The sequence below is a fragment of the Cibotium barometz genome, chromosome 30 (genome assembly GCF_041138505.1).
Source record: "Cibotium barometz isolate CiBa-2024 chromosome 30, ASM4113850v1, whole genome shotgun sequence".
NCBI classification, from domain to species: Eukaryota; Viridiplantae; Streptophyta; class Polypodiopsida; order Cyatheales; family Cibotiaceae; genus Cibotium; species Cibotium barometz.
In genome coordinates, this window is record NC_141075.1 from 54512365 (window position 1) to 54519864 (window position 7500).

At 68.9% G+C, this 7500-nt stretch overlaps 1 pseudogene; it reads left to right on the forward strand.

Annotated features, from left to right (window-relative positions):
* The first annotated feature begins 6402 nt into the window (after window positions 1-6402).
* LOC147621685 (18S ribosomal RNA) overlaps window positions 6403-7500 on the forward strand; it is a 1760-nt pseudogene continuing 662 nt past the window's right edge.

Below are 7500 nucleotides of genomic sequence, written 5' to 3' on the forward strand. Positions count from 1 at the left end.
GTTTGGTTCCACCGATTCCAGTGGTAGGGTGGTGGCTAACCTATGGGCCGGATGGGGTTAGGCTGGAATTATGGAGTTTTAATAATCAAATTGAAAAATCTTAGGATTACGCTAGGATACGAGTAGATAGTTAATTCCCTGATAAAATTCTCGATTGAGTGGATCAACGGCTGTGCCTAATCTTGATCAGGAAAAAAGCGTTGAAATTACTCAGATGATCAAATTATATCAGTGATAGCTTCCTTCTATCTGGTTTATTTAGGTGAAGGATAGTTTGGAATAGATCTCGTTAGAAAACTCGTTAAGAAAAATTCAAAAAGGTGGAATCGTCCCCGCTTTTCGGGTATGGGAAATTTTCCCGGTTTCGGTTTTTGGAGTGACCACCAGCCTAGTCTCGTGCTCGGACATTCGTGGGCGAGGCCCCGAGTGAGAAACCCTGCCCCGTGCATGAGGGGGCTGCTTTCGCTATCAGCTACTACCGGGAGTGCGTGGAGGGGGCAGAGGGATCTCACACCGCCAGCCCCCGCGGTGCCGTGCCCGAACACCCTCCGCCCGGCCCCCGGGATACCGTGCCCTCACGCCCACCGACCCCCCATGGTGCCGTGCGCCCGAAGCCCCCCCCAGAGCCATGCCCCCCGCCCCCCCGTGGTGCCGTGTCCTCACGCTCCCCCCGGCCCCCGCGGTGCCATGCCCGAACACCCCCCCAAGCCGTGCGCTCATGCCCCCCCACCCCCCGCGGTGCCATGCCTGAACACCCCCCCTCGAGTCGTGCCCTCACGCCCCTCGGCTCCCGCGGTGCCGTGCCGCCCGAACTCCCCCCGCCCACCCCCCCCATGGACCCCGTGCCCTCGCCCTCCGGACCCCGCAGTGCCGTGCCGAAACACCCCCCCCAACCGCCTCCCTGGAGCCATGTCCTTACACCCCCCGGCCCCCCGCGGTGTACACCCCCCACCCGCCCCCCCACACCACGTGCCCTCACGCCCCGCGGTGCCATGCCCAAAGCCCCCCCCTCGGAGCCGTGCCCTCATGCCCCCCGGCCCCTGCGGAGCCATGCCCTCATGCCCCCCGGGAGCCGTGCCCTCATGCCCCCCGCCCCCCACGGTGCCCGAAGCCCCCCCAGAGCCGTGCCTTCATGCCCCCTCGCGGCCCCCGCGGAGCCGTGTCCAAAGCCCCGCCCGGAGATGTGCCCTCCCCCCGCCCGGGGCCCCACAGAGCCGTGGCCTCACACCCCAGTGCCGTGCCCCCCCCACCTACGGAGCCTGCCCTCACACCCCGGTGTCGTGCCCCCCCGAACCCCCGCCCACGGAGCCGTGCCCTCACACCCCGGTGCCATGCCCCCCCGGGCCCCGGTCGCGGAGCCGTGCCCTCACACCCCGGTGCCGTGCCCCCCCGGGCCCCCCTCGCGGAGCCATGGCCTCACACCGCAGTGCCGTGCCCCCCCTCGGCCCCCCCATGGAGTCGTGCCCCCCCCCCCCCCCCCCCGCGGAGACGTGGCCTCACCCCTAGCCGTGCCCTGCGGTGCCGTCCCCCTGGCCCCCGACCCCCCCCGGTCCCCCGCCGTCACAACCCCTGGCCCACCCCCCCGGAGCCGTGCCCTCATGCCCCCCGCTCCCCTGCAGAGCCGTGCTTGAACCCCCCCGCGAGCCGTGTCCTCACGCCCCCCGCCCCCACCGACGAGCCGTGCCCTCACACCGCGGCCCCAGCCCCCGTGCTGCCGCACCCAAACACCCCCCGACGGCCCCCACGGTGCCGTGCCCGAATACCTCGGTGCCGCGCCACCCGGTCCCCGTCGAGCCGTGCCCTCACACCCCGGCCCCCGTGCTACCGCGCTCGAACACCCCTCGGCCCCTGCCGTGCCGTGCCCTCGTACCCCGGTGCCGTGCCCAAACCTCGATGCCGCGCTCCCCGGCCCCCGCGGTGCCGTGCCCGAACACCCCCGACCGGTCCCCCCGGTGCCATGCCCGAACACCCCCGGAGCCGTGCCCCACGCCCCACGCCCCCCGGCCCCCCGTGGAGCCGTGCCCGAACACCCCTCGTCCTGCCCCCTGGAGGCGTGCCCTCACGCCCCCGACCCCCGCGGTGTTGTGCCCAAACACCCCCCGGCCCCCCGCCGCAGAGCCATGCCCAAACACCCCGGTGTGCCGTGCCCTCACGCCCCTCGGTCGGTCCTCGCGCAGCCGTGCCCGAACACCCCCCGTCCCCCCTGGAGCCGTGCCCTCACGCCCCCCGTCCCCCCTAGAGCCGTGCCCTCATGCCCCCGACCCCCGCAGTGCCGTGCCCGAACACCCCCCGGCCCCCCGTAGAGCCATGCCCGAACACCCCGGTGCCGTGCCCTCATGTGCCACGGTCGGCCCTCGCGTAGCCGTGCCCGAACACCCCAGTGCTATGCCCTCACGCCCGCACGGCCCCCGTGGAGCTGTGGCCTCACAACCCAGTGCCGTGCCCTCACGTCCGCACGGCCCCCGCAGAGGCGTGCTCGAAAAACCCGACGCCGTGCCCCCCGGCCCCCCCGTCATGGAGCCCTGACCTCACACCGCGGAGCCGTGCCCACCGGCCCCCGCGAAGACATGGCCTCACACCCTAGCCATGCCCCCCGGCCCCCACGGTGCGGTGCCCCCCCGTAACCAGGCCCCCCCGTCACACCCCTGCCCCCTCCCTGAGCCGTGCCCTCATGCCACCCGCCCCCCGCAAAGCCGTGCCCGAACCCCCCCCCCTCGGCAAGCCGTGTCCTCACGTCCCCCGGCCCCCGTGGAGCCGTGCCCGAAGCCCCGCCCGAAGACGTGCCCTCCCCCCCGGGTCCCCGCGGAGACGTGCCCTTCCCCTCGGGTCCCCGCGGAGCCGTGGCCTCACACCCCGGTGCCGTGCCCCCCCGCGCCGCGGAGCTGTGCCCCCCCGCCTGCGGAGCCTGCCCTCACACCCCGGTGTTGTGCCCCCCCGGGCCCCCGCCTGCGGAGCCATACCCTCACACCCCGGTGCCGTGCCCCCCCGTCGCGCGGAGCAGTGGCCTCACACCGCGGTGCCATGCCCCCCTGGGCCCTGTGGATCCGTGCCCACCGGCCCCCCACGGAGTCGTGGCCTCACCCCTAGCCCTGCCCCGCGGTGCCGTCCCCCCGGCCCCCGACCGCCCCCATCACACCCCCGGCCCCCCCATCACAACCCCCGCCCCGCCCCCTAGAGCCGTGCCCTCATGCGGAGCCATGCCCGACCCCCCGCGAGCTGTGTCCTCATGCCCCCCGGCCCGACGAGCCGTGCCCTCACACCCCGGCCCCCGTGTTGCCGTGCCCTAACACCCCCTGGCCCTCGCGGTGTCGTGCCCTCACACCCCAGTGTTGTGCCCGAACACCTCAATGTCGCGCCACCCGAGCCGTGCCCACACCCTGGCCCCCGTGCTGCCGCGCCGCCCGAACACCCCCCGGCCCCCGCGGTGCTGTGCCCTCGCACCCCGGTGTCGTGCTCGAACACCTCGGTGCCGCGCCCCCAGCCCCCGTGGTGCCGTGCGTGAACACCCCCGGAGCCGCGCCCTCACGCCCCTGGCCCCCCGCGGAGCCGTGCCCGAACACCCCCCGTCCCCCCCCCTAGAGCCGTGCCCTCACACCCCCCGGCCCTCTCGGTGGCGTGCCCGAACACCCCCCGGCCCCCCGCAGACGTGCTTGAACACCCCGTTGTTGTGCCCACACACGCCCCTCGGTCGGCCCCCCCACAACCGTGCCCGAACACCCCCCGCCGGCCCCCCTGGAGCTGTGCCCTCACGCCCCCCGGCCCCCGCAGAGCCGTGCCCGAACACCCCCCGGCCCCCGCAGAGCCGTGCCTGAACACCCCGGTGCCATGCCCTCACACCCCAGACTGGCCCTCGCGCAGCCGTGCCGGAACACCCCAGTGCCGTGCCCTCACGCCCGCACGGCCCTCACAGAGCCGTGCTTGAACACCCCGGTGCCATGCCCCCCGGCCCCCGCGGAGCCGTGGCCTCACAACCCGGTGCCGTGCCCTCACGCCCGCACGACCTCCACGGAGCCATGCCCGAACACCCCGGTGCCGTGTCCCCCCGGCCCCCGTCGTGGAGCCGTATCCTCACACCGCGGTGGCGTGCCCCCCCTTGGCCCCCCCGCCGTGGAGCCGTGCCCACACCGGCCCCGCGAAGCCGTGGCCTCACACCCTAGCTGTGCCCCTCGCCCCCCGCGGTGCCGTGCCCCCCGGCAAGCCGTGTCCTCACGCCCCCCGGCCCCCGCCGTGCCCTCACACCCCGGCCCCCGTGCTGCCGGGCCCCCGAACACCCCCAGGCCCGCCCCCCGCGGTGCCATGCCCTCACACCCCGGTGCCGTGTGCGAACACCCCCCGACCGGCCCTCCCGGAGCCGTGCCTGAACACGCCCCGGCCCGCCCCCCACCAAAGCAATGCCCTCACGCCCCCCGGCCCCCGCGGTGCCGTTCCTGAACACCCCCCGGCCCCCGCGGTCCCGTTCTCGAACACCCTCCCCTGGCCCCCACGGAGCCGTGCCCGAACACCCTCCCTGGCCCCCACGGAGCCGTGCTCGAATACCCTGGTGCCGTGCCCCCCGGCTCCTAGCCCCCCGCGTGTCCCCCTATCCTAGTGCCGTGCCGTGACGCCCCGTAGCCCCCCCGACGCGGTGTCGTGATGCCCCTCAGCCCCCCCGGCGCGCCCTATAGCCCCCCCCTGTACGGTGCCGTCACGCCCCCGCAACCCCCCCGGCGGGGTGTCGTGCCGTCGCGCCCTATAGTGCGGTGCCGTCACGCCCTATAGCCCCCCCCCCCTGTAGGGTGCCGTCACGCCCCCGCAACCCCCCCCGGCGGGGTGTCGTGCCGTGATACACCGCAGCCCCCCCAGTGCCGTGCTGTGATGCCCCGCAGCCCCCCCAGGGCTGTGCTGTCACGCCCCCGCAGCCCCCCCTCGTGCTATGCGGTGCCATCATGCCCCGCACCCCCGTGGTGCGGTGCGGTGCGGTACCGTCACGTCCCGTAGCCCCCCCCGCGCGGTGCCATCACGCCCCCCTCCCCCCCCGCGCGGTGCCCTCACACCCCGCAGCCCCCCCCGGTGCCGTGGTGTCACGCTCTCGCAGCCCCCCCCTCCGGAATTGTGCCGTCACGCCTTCGCAGCCCCCCCTGCGATGCCGTGCCGTGCCGTGACGCCCCGCAGCCCCCCCCGGTGCGGTGCTGTCACACGCCCCCCGCACCCCCCCGCGCGGTGCCGTCACACCCTATAGCCCCCCGGGGCTGTGCCGTCACGCTCCGTGGCTCCCCCCCCCGCACAGTGCCGTCACGACCTGCAGCCCCCCCTTGGGATTTCTATTCGGAGGGGTGTGGTGCTCTCGAGGTGTGCCAGTTCGCGAACGACAAGTTTGCCTCTATATGGGTGGTGGTGCTCGCTTGAGACGGGAATGGGGCGGACCGCGGAGCAAGGGAAGGGTGAGGTGAGGCGTTTGGTCCCTGCAGCCCCCTCGAAGACGCGGGACGTTTCTCCCCCCTTCGGCGAGTGTCTACCCACCCTCCGTCGAAGGGCTTGGCTTGCCTTCGGCCGCATGGGTGTCACGGGACGGCTTGGCTTGCCTTCGGCCGCGCATGGGTCTCACAGGACTCGGCGTGCCGGGGTGGCCGTCGGTGCCTAGTACACGATGAGAGGCGGAGAGTCATGTCTCGAGCCGGTGCCCCGTTTTGCCAATGAGTTCCCGTTCGAAACACGATACGATCAAGGTATGATGGCATCGCCCGTCGTGAGTAAGTGTGCGGCTTGTACCAATACAGAAGGTCATGAACTCGGTGTGCCAAAACGAGAAACAGGCGATGGCCGACTCGATGGGATGATCTCCCGGCAGGGTGGCTCGTCGCCCTCCACGGGGCCGTGCTCAGGGTGAGACATTGGGACTGCTTCGGCCATTGCCTCTGCCCCCTCACCTCGGCTCGGTCTCGGAATGTTCCATGCAAGACGACGTGGATGGCGTTGGAAGCATCGTGACCCCCGAGCTCGTCGGGCCGGTGGTGTCACGCTCGCGGGAAGAAGGCGCTGCTCCCCATGCCCCGACCCACCTCTCTCCCCCCGTTCGTTTTTACATCGACGAAGGGGGCCACGTCAACGTCGTGCTTTCGTGTGGCGTCTCACTTTGTGCCATTCTGTCGAGCGTTGGTGGCCTGGGTGCCTCCGTGCGGCGTCGCACGCCTCTGCATGAGCCGTTGCGTCTCGCACGCCCCCCGCACGTTGGCCGCAACCGGCGGTGCTCGACCGTCTTGCACGTGCGCGAAGTTGTGCCGTTGCCCGTAACCGGTGCATCCCTCCCCCCCGGTCCCTTTTCGTTCGACTGCCTAAGAAGGAGGGCTCTGCCCCGTGGCCGTGCGCCGACTGTGCGGAGTCGAAGCACACGGCCTTCGTGCCGCTTGTGTTACCAAGGATAGCTACCTGGTTGATCCTGCCAGTAGTCATATGCTTGTCTCAAAGATTAAGCCATGCATGTGTAAGTATAAACTCTCTTGTACTGTGAAACTCCGAATGGCTCATTAAATCAGTTATAGTTTCTTTGATGGTACCTTGCTACTCGGATAACCGTAGAAATTCTAGAGCTAATACGTGCACCAACTCCCGACTTCAGGAAGGGACGCATTTATTAGATAAAAGGCCGGCTTGCCCGGTAATGCGGTGAATCATGATAACTTTCCGAATCGCACGGCCTCGGCGCCGGCAATGCTTCATTCAAATTTCCGCCCTCTCAACTTTCGATGGTAGGATAGAGGCGTACCATGGTGTGGTGAGACGGGTGACGGAGAATTAGGGTTCGATTCTGGAGAGGAAGCCTGAGAAACGGCTACCACATCCAAGGAAGGCAGCAGGCGCGCAAATTACCCAATCCCGACACGGGGAGGTAGTGACAATAATAACAATACTTGAGGATCCATTGGTTGGAGGGCAAGTCTGGTGCCAGCAGCCACCCACGGTAATTCCAGCTCCAATAGCGTATATTTAAGTTGTTTCAATTAAAAAGCTCGTAGTTGGATCTCGGGGCGGGGCGAGCGTCCGCCCCTTTGGGTGTGTGCACTGGTCGCTCCGCCCTTTCTGTTGGGGACGCGCTCCTGGCCTTGCTGGCTAGGACGCGGATTCGGCGATGTTACTTTGAAAAAATTAGCATGCTCAAAGCAAGCCTATGCTCTGAATACATTAGCATGGAAGTGATAGGACTCTGGTCCTTTTGTGTTGGTCTTCGGGACCGGAGTAATGATTAATAAGGACAGTTGGGGGCATTCATATTTCATTGTCAGAGGTGAAATTCTTGGATTTATGAAAGACGAACTACTGCGAAAGCATTTGCCAAGGATGTTTTCATTTATCAAGAACGGAAGTTGGGGGCTCGAAGACGATCAGATACCGTCCTAGTCTCAACCATAAACGATGCCGACTAGGGATTGGCGGATGTTAGTTCGATGACTCTGCCCCAGCACCTTATGAGAAATCAAAGTTTTTGGGTTCTGGGGGGAGTATGGTAGCAAGGCTGAAACTTAA